Source organism: Camellia sinensis, chromosome 8, assembly GCF_055761805.1.
Source record: "Camellia sinensis isolate YWXY chromosome 8, ASM5576180v1, whole genome shotgun sequence".
In the NCBI taxonomy this organism is placed as follows: domain Eukaryota; kingdom Viridiplantae; phylum Streptophyta; class Magnoliopsida; order Ericales; family Theaceae; genus Camellia; species Camellia sinensis.
The window spans coordinates 55324740-55348646 of NC_138968.1; the positions used below are offsets into that span (position 1 = coordinate 55324740).

General features: G+C 40.5%; 1 pseudogene; it reads left to right on the top strand.

Moving 5' to 3' along the window:
• The first annotated feature begins 22426 nt into the window (after positions 1–22426).
• LOC145797771 (secreted RxLR effector protein 161 pseudogene) lies at positions 22427–23149 on the top strand (annotated as a pseudogene).
• Positions 23150–23907: the final 758 nt, after the last annotated feature.

Below are 23907 nucleotides of genomic sequence, written 5' to 3' on the forward strand. Positions count from 1 at the left end.
CCAGTCACCGACACTCCGGATTATCCATGATGGAGTTAGGTTTTAGTTGAGTTTTCATGTGCATTCATTCTATATTGATTAGCATATCGATTCCTCGGCCATCATGTATCGATATACGTGATTGGTGGCACGAGGATCAAGGCATGCATACATCTGTGAAAATACATTGCTATGCCCCTCTCCTGTTCTCTGTTGCAGCAAATCAAGAATCAGCAGTCTTCCGGGGCTTGGCGCGCTTTCCAAGAATAATGGCAAAACAGAGGCTAATTGGGGCATCGCAGTGGATTTCCGCGCAAGACAGGCCAAACATACATCATTCATCAAAGTCAAGGCAGTCCCTGGCTTGCATGCCAATTTATAGCTTTCCTAGATTAATTTGTAAATTAATTAGGATTTTTGTATTTATTGGGACTGTATTATTTATTCATTTGGGACTGTATATTATTCTTTCGGACCCTCTGCACGAGGGCAATATTGTAATAAGTGTGTGTGTGTGTGATGTATGTCTTCAAACCCCACGTCTTTCTTCCCTTTTATTTACCCGCTTATGATGGTTAGATTAGGGCATATTGCAATTAGCATACAGTATGATAGCATGTTTGCATTCATTCATTTGTTTTGAATGCACCGGGCTCGGCGCATCATACTAACTGCATTGTATTTTCAATTCCAAGTTGAATACATGTTAGCTATTGCACCTCATATGCCATGTTTAGAATAGCCGAGCCTGCTATAGTTGCATTCTTGCATGTGTTGCATTAGGCATTTTAGCATATTTAGGATCATGCATGGATTTCTAATTAGCTTTTGTTTTGGCTTGGAGTACTCGGTGAGTTTTATGCTTTAGCATCCTTGCATATGTGTGAGTGACTGCCATGATAGCATGCTTACCATGAGGCTATATTCTTATGTGATATATCTGCCTGAATGCCTGTGGGTGAAGGTTGGGTTACTTGGATTGGAACAAATCATCAACTGTGAGTTTTAAGCCCACTAGATAGTGGTAAAACCATCTTTTCTAAGCCCACCCGAGGGTGGCAAAATCTGCATTTTAAGCCTGAACTGTGAGTTTTAAGCCCACTAGATAGTGGCAAAACCATCTTTTCTAAGCCCACCCGAGGGTGGCAAAATCTGCATTTTAAGCCTACTTGCGAGTAGCAAACCATCTTTCAAAAAGAAACACGAAATGTTTTGTTCCAATTTAGGCGACCCAGTCTATACTTGTATGCTGTGCGCATCACATAGTAAATCTAGGCTAATAACCAGAATAAAGACACACAATGTTTTCAAAAATAGATATCATGGTTAGTAGAGGCCGATCTTTGATCGGGCGAGCGGGAGTGCTCACGAAGTGACCTTCCCCAATCGTACCCAAGTTCCCGAGCCGAGGCAACTTTGGTGATGACGGACACATGGCCTTAGGCAAACGAGTCAGGGTTTCCTAAATTTCCCCAAAATAAAATATTTAGGTGGCGACTCTATATCTGGCAAAGCAGTCCATGTTTAGCATTTCTTTCAAAATCTGTTTTCTCAAAACGATTTGCCAGATTTGGACTCTTTGGTTCAGATTAAGAACCGTGACAATTTGAGAGTCCGAGCTGTAGTGAACCCCAAATGAACAGAACGGGACTCACCCTCCCGGGGCGTTCGGGGACGTCTACAGTTTCTGGCGACTCTGCTGGGGACTTAGAGAACTTGACTCGAACTCATGATATCTGGTTTTGATTACACTTATGTGTTTCTTTGCATTGCATTTGCATTGGTGCACCTAGGACACCGTGTTTGCCATCTGCTATTCCTGAACGGTTTACCGGAGGCTTGTCTTGTCAAGACATGACCATAAGGCTGACCGGTTGTGGGCTCTGCTAGTATGGGAACACAAACCCCGGTTTCACCGGGGCACCCTTTTTGACCATTCGACCTAGTGCATATTCGGATTCGTAGTGACCATTCCAAACTAGGACAGGTTGCTTACCCGATATAGGTTGTTTGAAACCGCTGCGTGCGTAGTGAAACCCTAGCTCCTGACAAAATAGGACAGGGAAACCCTACCCCAACATAGGGGTGTTTTGGCTCTCACTTATCTGTTATGTGCTTTGGGATGCGTCTCCATACGAATGCATGTATCAGTTTACAGGGTTTGGGCATCAGGCCTGCGGGCACCAGTGTAGTAGTTTGGGCATTAGGCCTGCGGGCACCAATTCAGTACTTTGGGATTCAGTTCACCTGAGGGTATCAGTTTTCCGGCAGAATTTTGGGCAGAATTCAATCGAGAGCACACTCATTCAACTATGCTCATATCTGTTCAGGTGAAATCAGGCTGAGATGCTGTCTGTTTTCTCTTTTGCTAGGCAGTCTTGGAACCATAGCTTCAGAAGGCCCCAATATTCCCCGGGTACATCGAACTTGTGTTGATAGACTTTGTTGGGTTAGAGATTCAGTTCAAGGGCAAATCAGTGTTCCTCCGCCAGAGGCAGGGTAAAAGGGGCCAGTTAGGCACAGATCACCAGTTCAACAGTTACCCGATCAGTGGCCCTTATCCACCCCACCAGGGAACAGTCAGGCTGAGGTCTCAGTTTCTACTGCAGGGATAGATATACCAGTCAGTCAGATGCATCAGCAGAACACGTCAGAGATGGAGGCAATGATGCGTCAAATGCAGGAAAGTATGAAACTCATGCAGCAAGACGCTGCCCGGCAAATGGAATTTGCCAAATAGCAGGCTGCGATCATGGCCCAGCAGGCTGAGCTAATCGCCAGGCTACAACAGCAAAATGGAGCATCTGCTTCGCACCAAGCCCCTCCCCCACCAGGAGTTCCAGCATCCGAGGAGGCACCAAATGTCCAGGGAGATACGAACATTCTGACAGGACCGGCTCCACCCCCAATCTTACCCCAGCTGTCTAAAGCACCAATCAACCTGCCGGATTCACCATTTGAGTTCGAGTTAGACCCTACAGCGTTGAAGGTGAGCAAACTAGAAAAGATGTTCAAGAAATCTCAGGGCGTCAAGTCCATCCCGGACATCGAGGACGGGTATACCGACGTAGCTGTGACGCTGCTAGACAGATTTAAGATGCCACACATCGACCGATTTGATGGATCTGGCGATCCTATAGTGCACCTCCGGTTGTTTTCGGACATACTAAGGCCGATGGGCCTCACCAGGCTGTAGAAAATTTCTTTATTCGGCCGGACCCTGTCGGTTGTGGCCGCTATCTGGTATGCAAAATTAGAAGATGATGTCAAACAGAATTGGGATGAGATGGCCGAGGCCTTCGTTGCGCAGTACTCCTATAACACGCAAATCGAGGTCACAACCCGTGATCTTGAGACAACAAGGCAAGAGCCTAAGGAGAGTTTTTCTGATTTCGTAGCCCGCTAGAGGGCCAAGGCTTCAATGATGACCCTGAGGCCTACTGACAAGGACCAGATCAGGATGATTGTGCGCAATCTCCAGCCAAAACTGATGCAAAAGATGATTGTACTCCCCTTCCCTACCTTTTCAGACCTACATGAGATGGGGGTACAGATCGAGGACGCTATGAAGCAGGGCCTTCTTGACCAGGAGAAAGAGCAACCCAGGAGGGCATTTTCCCGCAGTTCAAATGCGACCACCAGTGGTGATACTGCTGCAAGATCTTCTGAAGTGGGCATGGTTACCACCACCGTATCAAAAACAGCTACCCCATTCACCGGTGCGTCCGGAATTAGCTCACAAGGAACCAAATACCCGCCTCGAGTCAAGAGGGTTTTTACCCCACTTCATATGCCTTTGTCAAAGGCTCTAGAGGTCTTAATCCGGAAAGGGCATCTGAAACCGTTGAAACAACACCCCCTACCCAATCCTATCCCTGCAAAACATGATCAAACTAAGTACTGCGCCTACCATCAACAAACCGGTCATGACACCGACAGTTGCTTTCGTCTGCGCCATGATGTACAAGATCTGTTTGACAACGGGGTCATTGCCGTACCAGGTCCTGCAAAGTCTATCGGCACTTGATTAGTGAGCTTGTGGGGGGATAATATGATCTGATCAGAGGTTGAACCACCTACGGGCGGCACTCAGTTTACTCCAGATGTGGCGTGGGGCACGCACTGTTTTGAGCATTTGCGAATGGTGATTTTTGTAGCTTCTGACTTGGGTGTTGAGTCAGTTCTGTGGTGTTGTTTTGAGTCTGTCTCTTTATTTTGAGTCTGTCTTTTTTGATTAAGGGTCTGTCTTGTTGTATCGAGTCAATCCTGTTGTAATAGAAGTCGGGTGATTCCGGGGGGTGTTACCTTGGGTGTCACCATTTTGTTTTGCGTTTGTCTTTTCATTTTGTTTTGAGTCTGTTTCTGCCAGGGAGCCAGTTGTGCCAACAGATTTTTTTGAATAAAACAACGGTGATATTCACGCTCTCGCATTTGCTTCTGCCTTATGCCAGTTATGCCGAAAGTTTTGAATGAGACGACAGTATTTGACTAAAAAACTCTGTCTTTTTTGTGCCTTGAAATCATTGTATCGACCTAAGTTTTTCAAAACTTTTTTGAGCACTGCTGTAAAAACGAAGAGGAAGGAATTCCTTGGGATTTGCAAAACTTTGATCATTTGAGAGAAAGAGAGGCGTGCTAAGCCCTTAATGAATGAAATCATGCTTGTTAGCATGAGTACTGAGAAGGACCCTGGCTTGATCCAGACTGGTTTCACACTATCTTTAGCGCGAGCGATTTGTCGCTTTCTTAAAAACTTTCAAAAACAAAATGTTTTGCGCGGTCTTGCGAAGACCTGTGTGGAATCGCTCTTGAGATTGTGCAGCCTAGGATCGCTCTCAGCCTCGAGACTTAACCCTTTTGCTTCCAAACCTTGAACTTGAATTCAGAAGGTTCAACGGTCAACTACAATGTGAGGCCTGTGTGGCCGGATTTGAAGCAGCCCTCGAACAAGAGGCCAGGAAAGTCAGATCAAAAAGATTAGAAGATCAGAAGAAGCTTGCAAAGCTAGAACAGAAGTACCCCTCGAACTAGGGGCAAAGATATCAGACATGCTCGAAGAGCTGAAGATGAGTCCTCTTGCAAATCAACAGCCACTCTCCTGGATACGGATGGCTTCGAAACCCTATAACCATTTGGCATGGACCAAGCTACACTTTCACCCTTGAGAGGCTCGCTGGGCCGAAAACCCGGAAGGGCGACCCAGGCAAAAGTTAAAGCAAGAAAACAAAACAAAAAAAACAAAAAAAACAAAAAAACAAAAAAACAAAAAAAAATGCAAAGAATGAAAAAAAAAAGAAAGAAAAGAAAAAAAAAGAAAAAAAGAAGAAAAGAAATGAAAAGAATTGAAAAGAAAAGAAGAACACAGCTCGTAAGGTTGAAAACCTGCAACGGGCGCCTTGGCAAAAGATAGAGCATAAAAGGAGAGGTTAAATATCCGAGTGTACCTTAATCGCGAACTACGTAAGGCTTGATTCCCATGTTTGGGATACGTAGGCAACTTCATTCTGAAGTCCAGCCGTAAAACAATTCGATTGTGTCCATGCGATGGTTCTGGTCATCTTTGTCGTCCCTATATCTGAGGATTTGGCTGTGTTCGTCACTCTAAGGACTGCCTACAATGCGCTGCGGTGCCATCCAAACAAGGGGCAACTTTCCGTTGCCATTCAATGCGCCGCGGTGCCATTCAAACAAGGGGCAACTTTCCGTTGCCATGCAGTTCCCCTCAAGCAAGGGGCAATTTTCCTTCGAACCCGAGGTTGTGCATCTCGAGAGTAGGTTCCGTGCTCGTTGAGCAGTGGTCGTTTGCAAAAATAGTTTTTGAGAATTTTTACTGAGGTTGACTAATCTTCTCGAAAAGTACTCAATTTTTCAAAACTGGACCATTTCTTGGACCCAAAAAAGGAAAACTCTCAGTGCTCATAGCCTAACTTGCATGATTTTAAATCAGAAAATCGAACAAGCGCGTTAATTTAACTCTCATGTTGGTCAAAACTGTTTTAGTAGAAAACAAAAACAAAAAATGGTCAAAATGATGAACTAGGGGCACAGTTGAGTCAGGTGTTCTGTCTTTTCCCCTTTGTCAAAATACTTGCCAGAAAGGGCACTCTACTTGTCGGAAAGGGCACCGTATTCGCTAGAAAAGGGCACAACAAAGGGCAAAAAGCTCTCATATCCTCCAAGCAACGAGGTATCAAGCAAAGTGCGAAGCACGAACTAGAATGGGGCAAGATATTCCACTTCCTCATCTGGACAGGTCTAAACACGTCCAAACTCCCCGACAGAGCATCATCAACCGATGTTAGCTGCAGATTTGCTACACATCCTGTTATAGCACAACCCCTCTGAGAGAGGAACTCACTAGCTGCGCGCAGGAAAAGAAGAATCTAGCAGAATGCTAGGGGCACGAGCCCACAGTTTGTTGTTCATCCATCAACCACCCAGGAGAGGGATGAAAAATGAGAGATTGAAGAATAGAGAGATGTGCGATGAGAGAAAAAGTGAGAAAAGGGCTTTCTCAGAAAAACAGAGCTTGAGAGCCGAGTGATGTGAGAACCACAAATGAGAAAGGGTGGGAAACACTACCCGGTGAAACAGGCTCCCTGTGCACGTCTGAGTGTCGTGTCTTTTTGTTTTATCTCGATTCTTGTTTTGAGTCGTTTCGAATGTTACTCGATGTGTCTAGGTTGTGTGCCTTTTATTTCCTTGTTGAGTCATTTTGCTGTGTTTAGTCGTAGGCTCGATACCCGGTCGAGAGCTCATTTATCAATTCCAAAATAAAATCGTTTTGCGCTCTGAGTGCCGTGCCGTTCTCCACATCTGTGCAAAACAAGATTCGTTCTTTCATAAAACCGCAGGGTTCAACCCAGGTCATGTCAGAACAGCAAAACTAGGACCTATTTGAAGCTATATGGGTTCCAGACTACAAAGCAAAAGAAAAGAGGAAATGTCGGGTATCTGCGTTTGTTCCAACTTCAGTAAGTTCTGAGACTACATTCCGTGTGTACCTCTTCAAGTCTTGTTAAAGCTCCGAAGTAAGAGTGTGCCTCTACCTCAAGCTCAAGATCAAGTCTGCTTTAAGCCAAAATGGCGATCAAAAGTGCTCTACCTGAGTACCATTCCCTGCCAAAGGCATCTTGGCTGTGTTCGCAATGAGTTCCTAGGAGACCAACTGCGACGGTGGAAACTAGAGTTCGAATGGCTGATGCCTAGAACGTAAAGGTTCGGGATTTCCGGGACTAAAGTCTGGTTTAAATACCTAGAGGCGTGTCCTCAGCTTGAAATCTGTATAGAAGCCCCATAGGTTGAGATAGCGTGTATGCACCTCAATTCTGGATACCGAACCAACCTAGTCTGTCACCCTGTTGGAGAATAGGGAAAATTGTGAATATGATCAGGAAGAAAGGCAGCGTCCAAAGTGTTCTACATGAAAAATCCTTGTCAGTATTTCAGAGCCTTTGTACTGTGAGTTGAAGGTAAGTGTTCGAAGAGCACGAGGGGAGATCCCTGTCAGAGTAGAGCGGTTCATCGCCACTCACCCCATGAGGTGCTTTCTAAAAGCGCCGCTACGCTTGTTTATTGCGTTCCTTAAACATCATGCATTGTATTGCATTGTACCTATCAGGTTTCTTTTCCATTCATGCACAATATTGTATGTACAGTTCATTCAAAGAAGTTCCGTTTAAGATCATTTCTTTAGTGTATCTATCACACTTTCTTCATTCACTTTTGTGTATCTATCACACACATTCTCATTTTGTGTATCTACCATGCGCATATTCACTTTTGTGTATCTATCACATACATTCTCATTTTGTGTATCAATCACACTTCTTTCATTTTGTGTATCTATCACATACATTCTCGTTTTGTGTATCAATCACACTCTGTTCACATAGTGCATCTATCACACTTCGTGTTCACATTTAGTATATCTATCATACTCTATTCACTAAGTGCATCTATCACACTTTGTGTTCATTTTCAGTATATCAATCATACTCTGTTCACTAAGTGCATCCATCACACTTTGTGTTCACCTTTTGTATATCCATCATACCTGTTCACTAAGTGCATCTATCACACTTCGTGTTCACATTTAGTATATCTATCATACTCTATTCACTAAGTGCATCTATCACACTTTGTGTTGATTTTTAGTATATCAATCATACTCTGTTCACTAAATGCATCTATCACACTTTGTGTTCACCTTTTGTGTATCCATCACACTCGTTCACATAGTGCATCTATCACACTTTGTGTTCACTTTTAGTGTATCAATCACACTCTGTTCACATAGTGCATCTATCACACTTTGTGTTCACCTTTTGTGTATCTATCACATACATTCTCGTTTTGTGTATCAATCACACTCTGTTCACATAGTGCATCTATCACACTTCGTGTTCACATTTAGTATATCTATCATACTCTATTCACTAAGTGCATCTATCACACTTTGTGTTCATTTTCAGTATATCAATCATACTCTGTTCACTAAGTGCATCTATCACACTTTGTGTTCACCTTTTGTATATCCATCATACTTGTTCACTAAGTGCATCTATCACACTTTGTGTTCACATTTAGTATATCTATCATACTCTATTCACTAAGTGCATCTATCACACTTTGTGTTCATTTTCAGTATATCAATCATACTCTGTTCACTAAGTGCATCTATCACACTTTGTGTTCACCTTTTGTGTATCCATCACACTTGTTCATATAGTGCATCTATCGCACTTTGTGTTCACTTTTAGTGTATCAATCACACTCTGTTCACATAGTGCATCTATCACACTTTGTGTTCACCTTTTGTGTATCTATCACATACATTCTCGTTTTGTGTATCAATCACACTCTGTTCACATAGTGCATCTATCACACTTCGTTTTCACATTTAGTATATCTATCATACTCTATTCACTAAGTGCATCTATCACACTTTGTGTTCATTTTCAGTATATCAATCATACTCTGTTCACTAAGTGCATCTATCACACTTTGTGTTCACCTTTTGTATATCCATCATACCTGTTCCCTAAGTGCATCTATCACACTTCGTGTTCACATTTAGTATATCTATCATACTCTATTCACTAAGTGCATCTATCACACTTTGTGTTCATTTTTAGTATATCCATCATACCTGTTCACTAAGTGCATCTATCACACTTCGTGTTCACATTTAGTATATCAATCATACTTTGTTCACTAAGTGCATCTGTCACACTTTGTGTTCACCTTTAGTGTATCCATCACACTTTGTTCACTTCACCCTTTGTATATCAATTACACTTTGCTCAAATAGCGTATCTATCACACACTCGCTTTGCCCACTTTGTGTATCAATCACACACGCTCACACTATGCCTACTTTGTGTATCAATCACACGCGTTCGCTCTGTGTATCAATCACACACTCCCGCTTTGTGTATCTATCATACTTGTTCACTCAGTGCATCTATCACACTTTGTGCTCACCTTTTTGTGTATCAATCACATGTTCGCTCTGTGTATCTATCACACATGCACACTGTATTCGCAGTAAGAATTCCATAATTTTCTTACATCCTTTCTGCACGAGGTGTAGTTTGGCTCGAGTTTACTTGCTTGCCTAGCATTCGCTTAAAATGTTGCATTTATTTCGCATAATTGCTTCATTACAGCTCTCTTTGCATGATCATGAGTGATGTTCGGCTTCGCGTAGTATATAAGTCCAACTTTCAAAACCGGCTTCGCGTAGCGTATAAGTCCAATTATCAAACCGGCATCGCGTAGCGTATAAGTCCAATCTTCAAAATATTTCTGCATATCATTTTGCATTTTGCCCCTGCCTGTGGGCACATCTTTGTTATTTTGTATGTTTGTTTAAGTCTTCGGCCTTGTCAAAAATGGGTCGTCTCTGGGCTTTGACATTCACTCCCGTCACTTATGACTTTCGAGTTCTGTCAAAGAGGGGCAACTGTAGACACTCCATTTTTGACCGACCTTAAGACTCAAACGTCACCGATTGAGTGCTTGGTGATGTTGCATATCATGCTCGTTCAGAGGTTTCGGAGTCTCAGCTGCGAGCCTTGCCACCGGACTTCCGAACTCTTTCATGCTTTGCCTCGGTTTGTGAACCAGGCTCTGTTTTCTCTATTTTTTTCTTCTCGAAGGGAGGGAGAGGTCTCGTAGACCATCTCTCAGTGGCCGTAGGCTACGTTTTGTGGTCGTAGGCCATTTTTCCCGTTTGGAGCCCAGTTCCTGGTTTTTCGGAACTATCGGCCGTGTGCCTCGGTTCGGGACCGCTTAACCACCTCTGTTAGCTCCGGTTTTTGGCACACACCTTATTTCCTCCCTTTTGAGGGACACTGTGGTCTGATAGACCAACTTCGTGGTCGGACACCACTTCCGGTGCCTAACAGCCACTTTCGGGGCCCCGAACTGCGTGTTTTGGCTTCCGAACCTTCATTCTGTATTTTTTAGCTCCGACCCAAACTTGAGATAGTCATATTTTGAGTTCCTTTTCATGTTTGATTAAGGACCTTTTGCTGTTTGAGATCTCCTCCTATCACTTTCTTCTTTAACGCTCTTTTAGGCCTATTTTTGCACGGTATTTTAGGCTTACTTGTGAGCTGTTTCAGACTTGGTCATAAATTACAAAGTGTCTTTTTTTGAGCCCCTCTTCAACTTTGTTGAAGGGATCTCAGCCATTTGGGTCCAGAAGCTACCACTTGCCTTTATATCCCACTTTTTGGCCTTTTTGGACGGAAACTTGAATTGTTTTCCCCCCCATTTCCCCCCCCCCTTTTTCCCCCCTTTTTGCCTATATAACAGCAGCTCCAGCTCTAGTTTAAGGGTTACAAAATTTCCCTCTAAGGCCCTTGCATTATATCTCTCCCCCTCTATATTTTCCAAGCTAAAACACCCTTAGCCCTACACCATTTCTTCACCAACCCATAGCCCTACCCTTCCATCCTCCATTCCAGCAGTTTGAGGGTGTTCTCCAGAGCTTAGGAGTGCTGCATTTTGGTCCAAGAAGCTACCAAAGTTTGGTCTTCAAGGGTGAGTACCATTCCCACTCTTTTGAGCTTATTCTTGTATCATTTCTTAGCCATACATGCTTACTGTTTTAAGCTCTGGCCCTAACTGAAAGTGGAATTTTTTTGAGCTCATTTTCACTTTTGTTTAAGGGCCTCTCACTGTTTGAGGCCTCATTGTTGCACTTGCTTCATTATCCCTCTTGTATGCCATTATCTTGTGTAGTATTTTTGGCTTATGTATAATCTGTTTTGAGGCATGTCATAAATTTAAGAGTTGCTTATTTTGAGCCCTTATTCAACATTGTTGAAGCGCCCATTGCTGTTTGTGGCCTCCATTTACTACTTGCCATTATATCTCTCTTTTGGCCATATTTTTGCATGACTTGTTAGCCTCGGATGCTTCTGTTTTTGGGCTCTTTTTAGAACTGAAAATAGTCTTATTTTGACCCCCTCTTCATGTTTCATTGAGGGTCTTTTACTGTTTGAGGCATCCTTTATATACTTTGTGTTATATCTCTCTTTTTGGCCCTATTTTGCATAGCATTTTGAGTATGCTTTTGCACTGTTTTGGGTCTGATCATAAACTGTAAAATGCTATATTTTGGGCCCCTATTCCACATTGTAGAAGGGCCCTTCTCTGTTTTGGGTCAGCAGCTGTCACTTGCTTCATTAGCTTGCTTTCGGGGCCATTTTTGCATGCTAGTTTAGCCCCATTTGTGTTCATTGTTTGGTCTTGATTACAACTGTAAACATGCTTATTTTGGGATTTCCTTGAATCTGTCTTCATGCTTCATGATCAAATAGTGCATTTTTTGTATAGCTATAGGCCATTGCGCATGCCTAATTTTGCATTTCGGGTACCATTTCATGCATCGGGTGCCATGTTTCCATGATTTGGGGCTGTTTTAGGTCATATTTTAGCGCTGAAATTTGCATGTTCGCATATCATGTTCCATGCCTTGCCATGCTTTGGTAGAGTGGCATTTGTGCCTTAGGGTCGGTATTCGGTTTGCGTGCATGTGTGCACGCATTCTGAGTTGTCTCATTTTCATCTTATGGCCTCTTATGTGAGTGTGGCTGAGGTCCACTCATATTAGTGTAAGTCCATTGTGCATTGTGTATGCCATTTCATTTCATAGCATTGTGTATGTTAGGTTGTATGTTAGCGCATTGTGTATGCCATGTTACCTCGTGCATCGTGTATGCCATTTCATAGCATTGTGCATGCTAGGTTGTATATTAGTTGCATTCATGCATCTCATGCATATTGCATTGTGCTTGGGGTAGGAGTTAGCCCGGGCACGGGAAACGAGGTACGTTTCGTACTCCGAGTGACGGAACGTGTCTCAATTCCCCAGTCACCGACACTCCGGATTATCCATGATGGAGTTAGGTTTTAGTTGAGTTTTCATGTGCATTCATTCTATATTGAGTAATGCATATCGATTCCTCGACCATCATGTATCGATATGCGTGATTGGTGGCACGAGGATTAAGGCATGCATACATTTGTGAAAATACATTGCTATGCCCCTCTCCTGCTCTCTGTTGCAGCATATCAAGAATCAGCAGTCTTCCGGGGCTTGGCGCGCTTTCCAAGAATAATTGCAAAACAGAGGCTAATTGGGGCATCCTAGTGGATTTCCGCGCAAGACAGGCCAAACATACATCATTCATCAAAGTCAAGGCAGTCCCTGGCTTGCATGCCAGTTTATAGCTTTCCTAGATTAATTTGTAAATTAATTAGGATTTTTGTATTTATTGGGACTGTATTATTTATTCATTTGGGACTGTATATTATTCTTTCGGACCCTCTGCGCGAGGGCAATATTGTAATAAGTGTGTGTGTGTGTGATGTATGTCTTCAAACCCCACGTCTTTCTTCCCTTTTATTTACCCGCTTATGATGGTTAGATTAGGGCATATTGCAATTAGCATACAGTATGATAGCATGTTTGCATTCATTCATTTGTTTTGAATGCACCGGGCTCGGCGCATCATACTAACTGCATTGTATTTTCAATTCCAAGTTGAATACATGTTAGCTGTTGCACCTCATATGCCATGTTTAGAATAGCCGAGCCTGCTATAGTTGCATTCTTGCATGTGTTGCATTAGGCATTTTAGCATATTTAGGATCATGCATGGATTTCTAATTAGTTTTTGTTTTGGCTTGGAGTACTCGGTGAGTTTTATGCTTTAGCATCCTTGCATATGTGTGAGTGACTGCCATGATAGCATGCTTACCATGAGGCTATATGCTTATGTGATATATCTGCCTGAATGCCTGTGGGTGAAGGTTGGGTTACTTGGATTGGAACAAATCATCAACTGTGAGTTTTAAGCCCACTAGATAGTGGCAAAACCATCTTTTCTAAGCCCACCCGAGGGTGGCAAAATCTGCATTTTAATCCTCAACTATGAGTTTTAAGCCCACTAGATAGTGGCAAAACCATCTTTTCTAAGCTCACCCGAGGGTGGCAAAATCTGCATTTTAAGCCTACTTGCGAGTAGCAAACTATCTTTCAAAAAGAAACACGAAATGTTTTGTTCCAATTTAGGCGACCTAGTCTATACTTGTATGCTATGCGCATCACATAGTAAATCTAGGCTAATAACCGGAATAAGGACACACAATGTTTTCAAAAATAGATATCATGGTTAGTAGAGGCCGATCTTTGATTGGGCGAGCGGGGGTGCTCACGAAGTGACCTTCCCCAATCGTACCCAAGTTCCCGAGCCGAGGCAACTTTGGTGATGACGGACACGTGGCCTTAGGCAAACGAGTCGGGGTTTCCTAAATTTCCCCAAAATAAAATATTTAGGTGGCGACTCTGTATCTGGCAAAGCAGTCCATGTTTGGCACTTCTTTCAAAATCTGTTTTCTCAAAACGATTTGCCAGATTTGGACTCTTTGGTTCAGATTAAGAACCGTGACAATTTGAGAGTCCGAGCTGTAGTGAGCCCCAAATGAACAGAACGGGACTCACCCTCCCAGGGCGTTCAGGGACGTCTACAATGAGTTGATCATTTCACATATGAAAACGGCCCTAGTATATCAATTCTAAAAAAATAAAAATAAATAAAAAGACTATTACAATCGAAACCTAACTTGTCTAAATTGTTCGACATTGAATCTACTCCTCTGGGTCTGACTCTAGCGGCTCCACCTCTTCCTACTCAAAAGGAATCCGTATGTCCAGCGTCACTTGTTGCGGTGGCCAATGCCTTGAGCCAACCATGTTTGAAGCCCCGATGCTCAAACTTCAGGGCCTCGTCGGCATACTTCTCCATTACCGACAACTCCTCATCTCAAAATGCTTTGGTCGCTGCCGTTTACGCCTCCTCCAATGCCTCTTCGCTGCCAGAAGCTCGGCCTTGAACTTTTCCAAGTCTGTCTTTGCTTCTTTCAAAGTGGTATTCGAAAGATTTTTCTTTTCTTCGGCAACATTTCTTTGACAGCATGATGAAGTAGGTCGACATGTTACGTTTTTTCCTCTTTGGCATTTGCCCTCAAACACTCCTCATTAGCCATTTTCGCTTCAACTTCAGCTTTTTGCGTCACTATGGCCAATTCGGCAGCTGCTGATTTTGCCTTACCTTGCTCGGTCATCACTTCTCCTTTAAGCTGGTTGATCAACTTGATGGCATCATAGTGGTGACGGCCAATCTCCGCAATTCGCTCAGCTGCCTTCAAAATATATTAAGAAAACAATGAGGCTCTACCAACTTATACATTTGTTGAAATCAACTCACCCAAATAGCCAATTGTATGGCCATAACGATTGAGATGACATCCGGCTCTGCGTGGAAGGCTACCTTGCCTAAAGGCAACGTGATGGCTGTTGTGAGAAACCAAATATACAAATCAAATAAATAATTAAGTGATAATAATTTTACAATCTCAAACATTTTGATGGTGAATCCTAAAGTGCAAATTAAATATTTGGAGGGTCTTTTAATTAATTTTGAAACCTACAATAAATTTATGGTGAAAGTCTTTAAGTTAGAGGCAATATTTATTATGGAAAAAAAAATAGAGAAGAGGGTGTGACTTGAACTCTAGACCACAAAATTATTAAATAAGGCTCTTACCATTTGAGTTGCGTATAACTTATATATATATTTTGTATATTTATCTATTTATTTAACTTATGTGTGCCCACCACTAGTATAAAATAAAATAAACACAAACCCTACTCTATTATTTGTTCACCACATATAGCAGCAGCAGCAGCAGCCACACTAACGGGAGAGAGATTGAAAGAGAAGGGAAAAAAAGAAGAAGTTGCAATCAAAGAAGAACTTTTGGGTATGTGGTAGGGTTCTAGCTTTCTTCTTTATTTTATTTTTGTTCTTTATCCTTATTCTATTTTATGATTTAATTCATTCATGGAGAGGTTGTAGGTGTATGTATTTTGTGTATATATATACTATTAAGAAATCTAAGGAGTTAAATTCATGTATAAAGAATGGGTGTAATTCTTAGTCCAAAAATTCTGTACAGAATCACAAACTTTAAAAATCAAGAAACCATATCAAATGGATGAATTTTAGAATGAAATTTTTACAGTAGATTAATTACTTATTGAATTGCATATCAGAATTTTCTCATAATTTTTGGGAGTCAAAATCTATATTAACTGGTGTGTTCAATTCTGTCCAGAAACTAGGGTAAAACAACAACTTCAGAAGTGTCGTTCTCTTTGGGTATTAATTTGAAAATTATCAAATCAGCGTCATTAGAACCGGTTATGAGTCTAGTTTCTTAAATTTTTGTCCTTGCATTGATTGCTTATGTATACTAAGAAAACCATTAATTTCTTTAAAGTGCTACACAAAACAACCTGTTTGGGCATAATTAATTGTAAATAGTTATTTTGATAAGCGAATCAAGTAAAACCAATTGGGTTTGAAACTTAGGATATATTAGTTGAGATCTGGAAGGTTTTGGAATTTTTCGAATAGCGTGTAGTGGGTTTTGTAATTTTCAAAGTTAGCGAATAGATTGGGAAAACTTGTTTAAAACTCTGTTTTATCTTAAAGTTACTTTTAATTAAGTTTCGATCTGAACCCATGTCTTGGGTAAGTTTAGACCTTGAAGAACATGAGCTTTGGTAATATTTAAGAGTAACGGTGAGTTGGGTTGAGCCGTGTTAGTGCACTTTAGTTTGGGGTTACTTAGTTTTTATTCCTTAGTATTTTTAAATTAGTAGTGACGTGTAGTTTTCAGACTTGGTTCAGGGCACTAGTTGGACTTTTATTGTGATAACCCTGTTCCGTATTATGCTAATTGGTCCTTATTATGAATGTGATTATGTATTTGATATGATTTTGTGTGTAATTTATGTGAAAATATGTGGTTTTGAATTTCTATCTGTTCACCGTAGGAATATCTGTTTAATTATCTTCTTTGGAATTTAAATCGAAGGCCCTATCGACTACAGAAATTGAAATTGACTGCGCCATTGTGATTGGCGTAATTTTTAGAGCCTACGATAAAATTTAATTGAAAATTTATTCGGATCAAATTAGATAGATTAAATTAATGAAATGGTGCCCAATTATTTAATATTAAAGAATGAAGCCTAAAGAGAAATATGTGAATTAAGAACGGATTGAATTGTTTGTGACTCATTGTGTTCATGGAATGTGGAGGGTCGAGCTCTAGGGTGAATCATCTCACCGATCACTGTGAGCAATATCTTAATAGAGATATTTCGAAGTATGATATTTGTCCTATTGCTTATTTCTCTATAAGTCTTATGAGCTCGTTAATTTGAGTTGTGAACAAATGTTTGCTATGCTAAACGAATGGGCCATGGGCCAGTCTGACATAAATAAAAGAATGAATGGGCTAGAGGCCAGTCCGACATGAATGAGTATCAATGAATGGGCCAGAGGCTAGTCTGACATGAATGAATGGGCTAGAGGCCAGTTTGACATGAATGAAAGAATGAATGGGTCAGAGGCCAGTTTGACATGAATGAAAGTATGAATGGGCCAAAGGCCAGTTTGACATGAATGAAAGAATGAATGGGCCAAAAGCTAGTTTGATATGAATGAAAGAATGAATGGGCCAAAGGCCGTTTGACATGAATGATATGAACGAATGGGCCAGAGGTCGTATGTGACGAATGAATTGGGCCCGAGGCCGTGTGATGTGTTTGGAGCCGCAATCACTTGACCTATAGTTATATATATATGCTAGATAGAAATACGAATTAGGCCCAAGGTCGTTTGAAGCACGTTGTTCTAAATACCGTTTGTGTAACTTCTTTATTTGATATTATTCGCTGGGCTTTCGCTCACGCTCATTCATGTGTCTGTAGGTGAGCCAAGAGAGGTCCAAACCCAACCTCAGTGAAGTTTGTATGGAACAACCAAGGTTTTGAAGAGTCAGCCCTTACGTCTCACGCACGAGACTTGTCTTCGTCCTTTTGCTATCTTGTTTTATTTTGTCATGTTGGCGGGGACTTTTGGTTACCTTTGTATAGAGTTTTGATTAGCTGACTTAGACTTGAATGATCCTGTATGTACAGAACTCTGTGTTAGTACATATTTTGATGTGAGTTATTAACATGTATATGTATAGTTTGATATGACGTGCCATTTAAGCACAGCTCTAAGGACAAAATTTTAAATTTGCTTCCGTTTGGCCCATTTACTCTGATGAGTTATGTCTTACTTGGTTTGAGGCCGTAGGTAATCTCGTGATTACTGGCCGGTTATGTCCTTAACCCACGGGGGTGGGTTTGGGTCATGACATTTATACTCTATTCGAGGATTACATTGTTCTGTTTTCAGGTGAGTAGTTGCATGCTACATATTTTTATAAATGTTTCCCTACCCTTAATTGTTGGAAAATTGAATTGTTATTTCAGGACTAAACTATTTTGATAAATTATTATAGTGTCAATGGAATTAAATTATTTCTGGAACATGTATAAACCTGGCATACTATAAACTATTTGTTATGGTCTCATGTTTATAATGGTGAACTACCATGTTTTGTGAAACTGAATTGTATTGATTATTGGGACCATCTGTATATTTAGTCCAGGAAAATTATTCCACTATGTGTGGTGACTCTAGCCACTAGGGAAAAGATCCGGGTTGGGCCGTGATGGCTCTAGTACTCAACGATTGTAAGAAAAAGACCTGGGTTGGGCTAGGTGACCTTCAATTGGATCGTCTTAGAGAAAAGGCTCGAGTTGCCACCGCGAGGATGACTTTTGGTTTGATATTGGATCCAACGGGCTTATTGCCTTGAGAACTGTGTGGCATGTTACTTGTTATTCTTGGTACCCAGAAAATTTTTGGTGTTCATGTTGTAATTTGTTTTAAGTGAAAAATGTCATTTATCATGTTCTTGAGAGACATGAGTATTTTAACTGTTGAACTGTGGAATCTTCTTTTTGAAACAGATTATCTTTATCAAAAGTGTATGCTAATCTAATTTTTATGATATATATCTTATTTTGGAATTGATCCATGTTTTTAAAACTGTATATACTATCCATGTTGCTACTCACTGAGCTATCTGTTGACTTAATTGTTTATCACTTCCAAGTGTTAAAAGGACTTAGAGTCGACTCATGGTGTAGTGGGAACTCAATTGCATGGACCTCTAGGACTTTCATTTATTTTGTTTTAGATTGTTATGTCAAGTTTGTGCATATTTCTTTATTATTTTTATTGAGATTTTTTAAGGACTATTTTGATATGTGGGCTGTTATATCCCATAAGTTTGGATGGTATTGATTATGGTTAGTTTTGCCGTTTATACTTGTGGCATGTCACTAGATTAAGTTTGGTTATTTATTACTGGACGAATGTATAGTTGTTCGATGTGATTATGGATTCGTGTTTAGGCTTACGTTTGCCTTGGGCTAAGGCCCTGTAGGCCACCCTGTAGGCCACAATTGGTCATACCCGAGTTTGGGATGTGACAGCTGTAGCCACACTTGGTGTAACAGTAAGCTCTTTCACCGCTGATGCACCCGTGGGGATAAGTGACCCCTTAATCTTTGGTCGGATTGTAAACGACGCCGCCAAATTCAAAGCGGGTAAAGCCCTTGGTCTTTTCTCAATCGGCCACTTGACCAACTGAGTGGACTCAGTGGGGGAACTTCTCACCCTTTTGTTTGGCCTCTATTTCTTTGATCAGCGGCTCAAGAGTTGGCTGTGCTGACTTCGTAGGCATGGGAGAGCAGTGATCTTTTCGGACTGGGTTAGGGGGATCTTTTGATTGCTTCTAGCAGCTCTCACTTTCCTTCTTACTGCCATCCTTTCGGCATTTCTTTTCTTAGCAAATTGAGCGAGCGAAAGGGACTCACCTGCCATATCTTTGGCTCTGGACCCAGGTAGGTCGTCCAAATCAAAAAATATATCAAACTCTTCCTGAGCACGTTCCAAATCAGCTCAAGGAGGAGACAACACTTATTCTAAATGTCGTTGGTTGGATTCTTCGCTTTCGATGATCTCGACGGTCGAATAAATGCCCTGCTGTGCTTGCTCGACGCCTCTGTTATCTGTGCCTTCACTTCATTCGACACCTTGATTGGCTTCTTCAGTACTTACTTTGCTGCTTTCACTGTTTGCTACTTCAGTGGTTCCCATATCCCTCAAATTGATGAAACTTTCTAAAACCAAAGATGTCAACTGTTGTTCTCCTTCAGGAATGAGAATATGATTGGCAACAGCAAAAGTAGAATAAGTTAGATCGTATCTAAGAAGAATATGCGTAGCACGACCTTGTCCTTCAAAATTCTCTAAGCTAATATACTTAAGAGCAGTCTTGACTTGGGCCAAGACGGCTTCGTCCTTCGAAGTGATTGGCTTTTTCAGATCGTTACCTGCAAGAAAGAAGAGTTGTTAATACATTGATAACCGAATAGAATTGAAAGCGACTGTTGAATTACTCGGCTTTCCTTTTTGCCTAGGAATCAAGTCGGAACGATTTTCCTCTACGCCGAATTCCTAATTTCCTCTCACTATGACCATGACATTATCCACCTTGTTGCCTGAGCTGGCAAGCATGGTCACCAGCTGAAGATCCGTGTCCTTGGCCCTAAGGAAGAACTGTCTTAGTTGTCTAGATAATTTGGCAAGGGCGTAGCAGTGCCAAATAGCAGGGATGCCCAGATTAATTCTCAATTGGCGGTTGAGTGCTACGATACCCATGATTATTGGTGAAAATTTACATTTGGTTGTGAGGGAATCAACGCCTAATAATGGAGAACAGTTCGAAGAAAAGGGTACAAGGGAAATCGCACTCCGCCTTTGGCAATGGCTAGTAACGGAAACACTATGGTATGAGTGTCCATTCTCTCTATATCCTCCTGCAATGAGCTCTATTTGAACATCGTCGAGAATAGAATAATGGTGGCAAAAAGTGGCGACCTTACTCTTAGAGAGCAAGGATTTTAGATAGTTTACCATGGAAATGTTGAAGGATGGACAGACCGAAGACAAAAAGGTGGACCAGTGATAGAGTAAAGTCAGAAATTTAACTAGAACAAAAACACAAGAAAGATGAAAATGGGGGTTCAGAAGACTTACAAGAGAAAAATGAGAAGCGTCTGAACAAATGAGGGATGCCACAGTTGTAATCAAGTGATAGAAACTAAAGAGGTGAACGAATAAAGTCTTTTCGGAAGTGAATGGGAAGAAGCGACATATTTTTTGAATCGCAATAAACGAAGAGACATGAGACGAAGAATGACGAGAAGCCTTACATATCCCCAATGAGTTCCATCCATTGTCAAATGTGACAGCGTGTCTACTACTTTAGGTTCATGGATCTTATTCATTGAACTTTTGTATAACCTTCTCTATATAAAAGGATGTAAGCCTATGGGCAAAATATATGAATAATAAGTGAGAAAAATGCAATACAAATATAGTTCATTCTAAAGAGAGTTTTATCAAAAGCTAACATAAGTAGTATCAGAGCTTTGGTTGGGTCAAGAGCAAGTTGGGCGTAGAGATCGGATGCGGGAAAACAAGCCCCGAACAAGAACAAACCGACGTCCATGGCGAATCCCAACAATCAAAATGTATCTACTCCTATCTTTAATGGTGAAAATTTTGATTTTTGATATGTGAAAATGAGAACTATTTTTGTCTATATGGATCTTTGGGATCTTGTTGAAAATGGGTTCGCGGAACCTGAAGATGAAGGAGCTTTGACAAATCCCCAAAAGAACCAATTAAAAGAGCACAGGAATAATGATTCAAGGGCTCTCTCTTTTATTCAACAAGGAGTTTCAGAAGCAATCTTTCAAAGAATTATCAATGCAACAAAAGCGAAGGAGGCATGGGATATTCTTCAGAAAGAGTATAGAGGCAACTTGAAGGTAAGAACCATCAAACTTTAATCATTGAAAAAAGATTTTGAAAATTTAAAGATGAAGGGTATAGAATTGTTGAAGGATTATTTTTCTAGGGTTATGGAACTTGTAAACCAAATGAAAATTTATGGGGATACTATTACTAATCAAAGAGTTGTTGAGAAAATTTTGATAAGTTTGCCAGAGAAATACAATCCCATTGTTGCTGTCATTGAAGAAACTAAAGATTTTGCTGATTTGAGTATTGAAGAATTGATGGGTTCAATTAAAGCATTTAAGCAAAGGTTGCATAGGCAATCTGAAAAGTCAATTGAAAGTGCCTTTCAATCCAAGCTCAATGTTAGTACCTCTAATTCCCAAGGAAGAGGAAGAGGAGGAGGAAGAAATGCAACCAAAAGAAAAAGAAATAATTGGTGTGAAGTGGATTTTCAAAACAAAGTTCAATCCGGATGGCTCTATTCAAAAGAACAAAGCAAACTTGTGGCAAAAGGGTATTCACAACAACCAAGAATTGATTTCCAAGAAACTTTTTCTGCTGTGGCTCGACTTGATACAATTAGAGCTATCATTGCTTTGGTGGCTCAAAAGGGCTGGTTCTTGCACCAACTTGATGTAAAATCAGCATTTTTGAATGAAAAATTAGAAGAAGAGGTGTATGTTGATCAACCTCAAGGCTTTGCTGTCAAAGGCAAAGAAGATAAAGTGTACAAGTTGAAGAAGGCTTTATATGGCCTAAAGCAAGCACCCCGGGCATGGTATAGTGAAATTGATGCTTACTTCAATGAAAAGGGTTTTCAAAGAAGCAAAAGTGAGCTTACTTTGTACATCAAGAGGCAAGGTACAACCGGTATTGTCATTGTTTCACTTTATGTTGATGATTTGGTTTTTACCGGTAGTAATGAAAAATTGATTGAAGATTTTAAAAGGGAGATGATGAAGAAATATGAAATGAGTGATTTGGGGCTATTGCATCATTTTTGAGGCATTGAAATCTACTAAAACAATGGTGGTGTTTTTATTTTCCAAAAGAAGTATGCTCAAACACTTCTTAAGAAATTTAAAATGAAGAATTGCGAAGCAGTTGCTACTCCCTTGATTGTGAATGAAAAGTTGTCAAAGGAAGATGGAAGCAAAGAAGCTGAAGCATCTTGTTATAGAAGTTTGGTTGGAAGTTTGTTGTACTTAACTGCTACAAGACCGGACATCATGTATGCTACAAGTTTATTGTCTCGCTTCATGCACAGTCCAAGCCAAATTCATTTTGGGGTTGCAAAAATAGTGTTGAGATACATTCAAGGTACACTTGATTATGAAATTTTTTATGAGAAATTTCCTAATGCAAAGTTAATTGGATTTTGTGATAGTGATTGGGCTGGATGTGTTGATGATATGAGAAGCACTTATGGGTATTCATTTTCTCTTGGATCTGGCATAATTTCATGGTCATCCAAGAAACAACAAACTGTGGCACAATCATTTGCTGGAGCCGAATACATTTCAGCATCATTGGCAACTGCACAAGCAATTTGGCTAAGAAGAATTTTGGATGATTTTGGTGAGAAGCAAGGTGAAGCTACTCCAATTATGTGTGATAATAAGTCTGCTATTGCTATGGCAAAGAATCCCGTCTACCATTCTCATACCAAACACATTGCTATCAAACATCATTTCATTAGAGAAGCTGTGGAAGATGATGAGATTCAAATCAAGTATTGCAAGACTGAAGATCAAGTTGCGGACATTTTCACCAAAGCTCTACCAAGGGACAAGTTTGAATTTTTTTAGAGAAATGTTGGGTGTCACACAATATGGCATTAAGGGGGAGTGTTAAAATTAATGCCATATTTACATTAGATACATTGGATACATTGCATGCATTGGATACATTGAGTTCATACATTCTTTGTATTCATGTATTTTTATATTCATGTATTTTATATTTATTAAGTACATTATCTAGATTATATTGATGTACCTAGGTAATTGTAAGGTTGTTTAGGTTCATGGATCTTATTCATTGAATTTTTGTATAACCTTCTCTATATAAAAGGATGTAAGCCAATGGGCAAAATATATGAATAATAAGTGAGAAAAATTCAATACAAAATGTAGTTCATTCTAAAGAGAGTTTTATCAAAAGCTAAAACTATCATATATATATATATATATAATTTTATTTTTGTGAGAAAGCAATGTTAAATAAGTTCAGAAAACTTTCCTCAAAACAAGTTTTATGTATCAATTTCGGTCTTTTCTGTTTTCAAACCCTTTTTTGGCTGAAGCTTTCATAGCACCCCTCAAACCTTTTAATAGAGAAGATTTATGGAGAAATCAAAGATGTAGTCAATTATTATTCTGTCCTCACTCACATGCACCTTCTTTATGAGGTTTGATAAACGTCCGGTCAATCTGCAGGGTTGAATTGTCCCCATAATCCACAACCTTCAATGAATTTGCATACCTATCTAAACCTACATTGCTTGTTCCCCTTCTATAAACGCAAGTACATATATGTGTGATGATGGGTCCATAGAAACCAAACA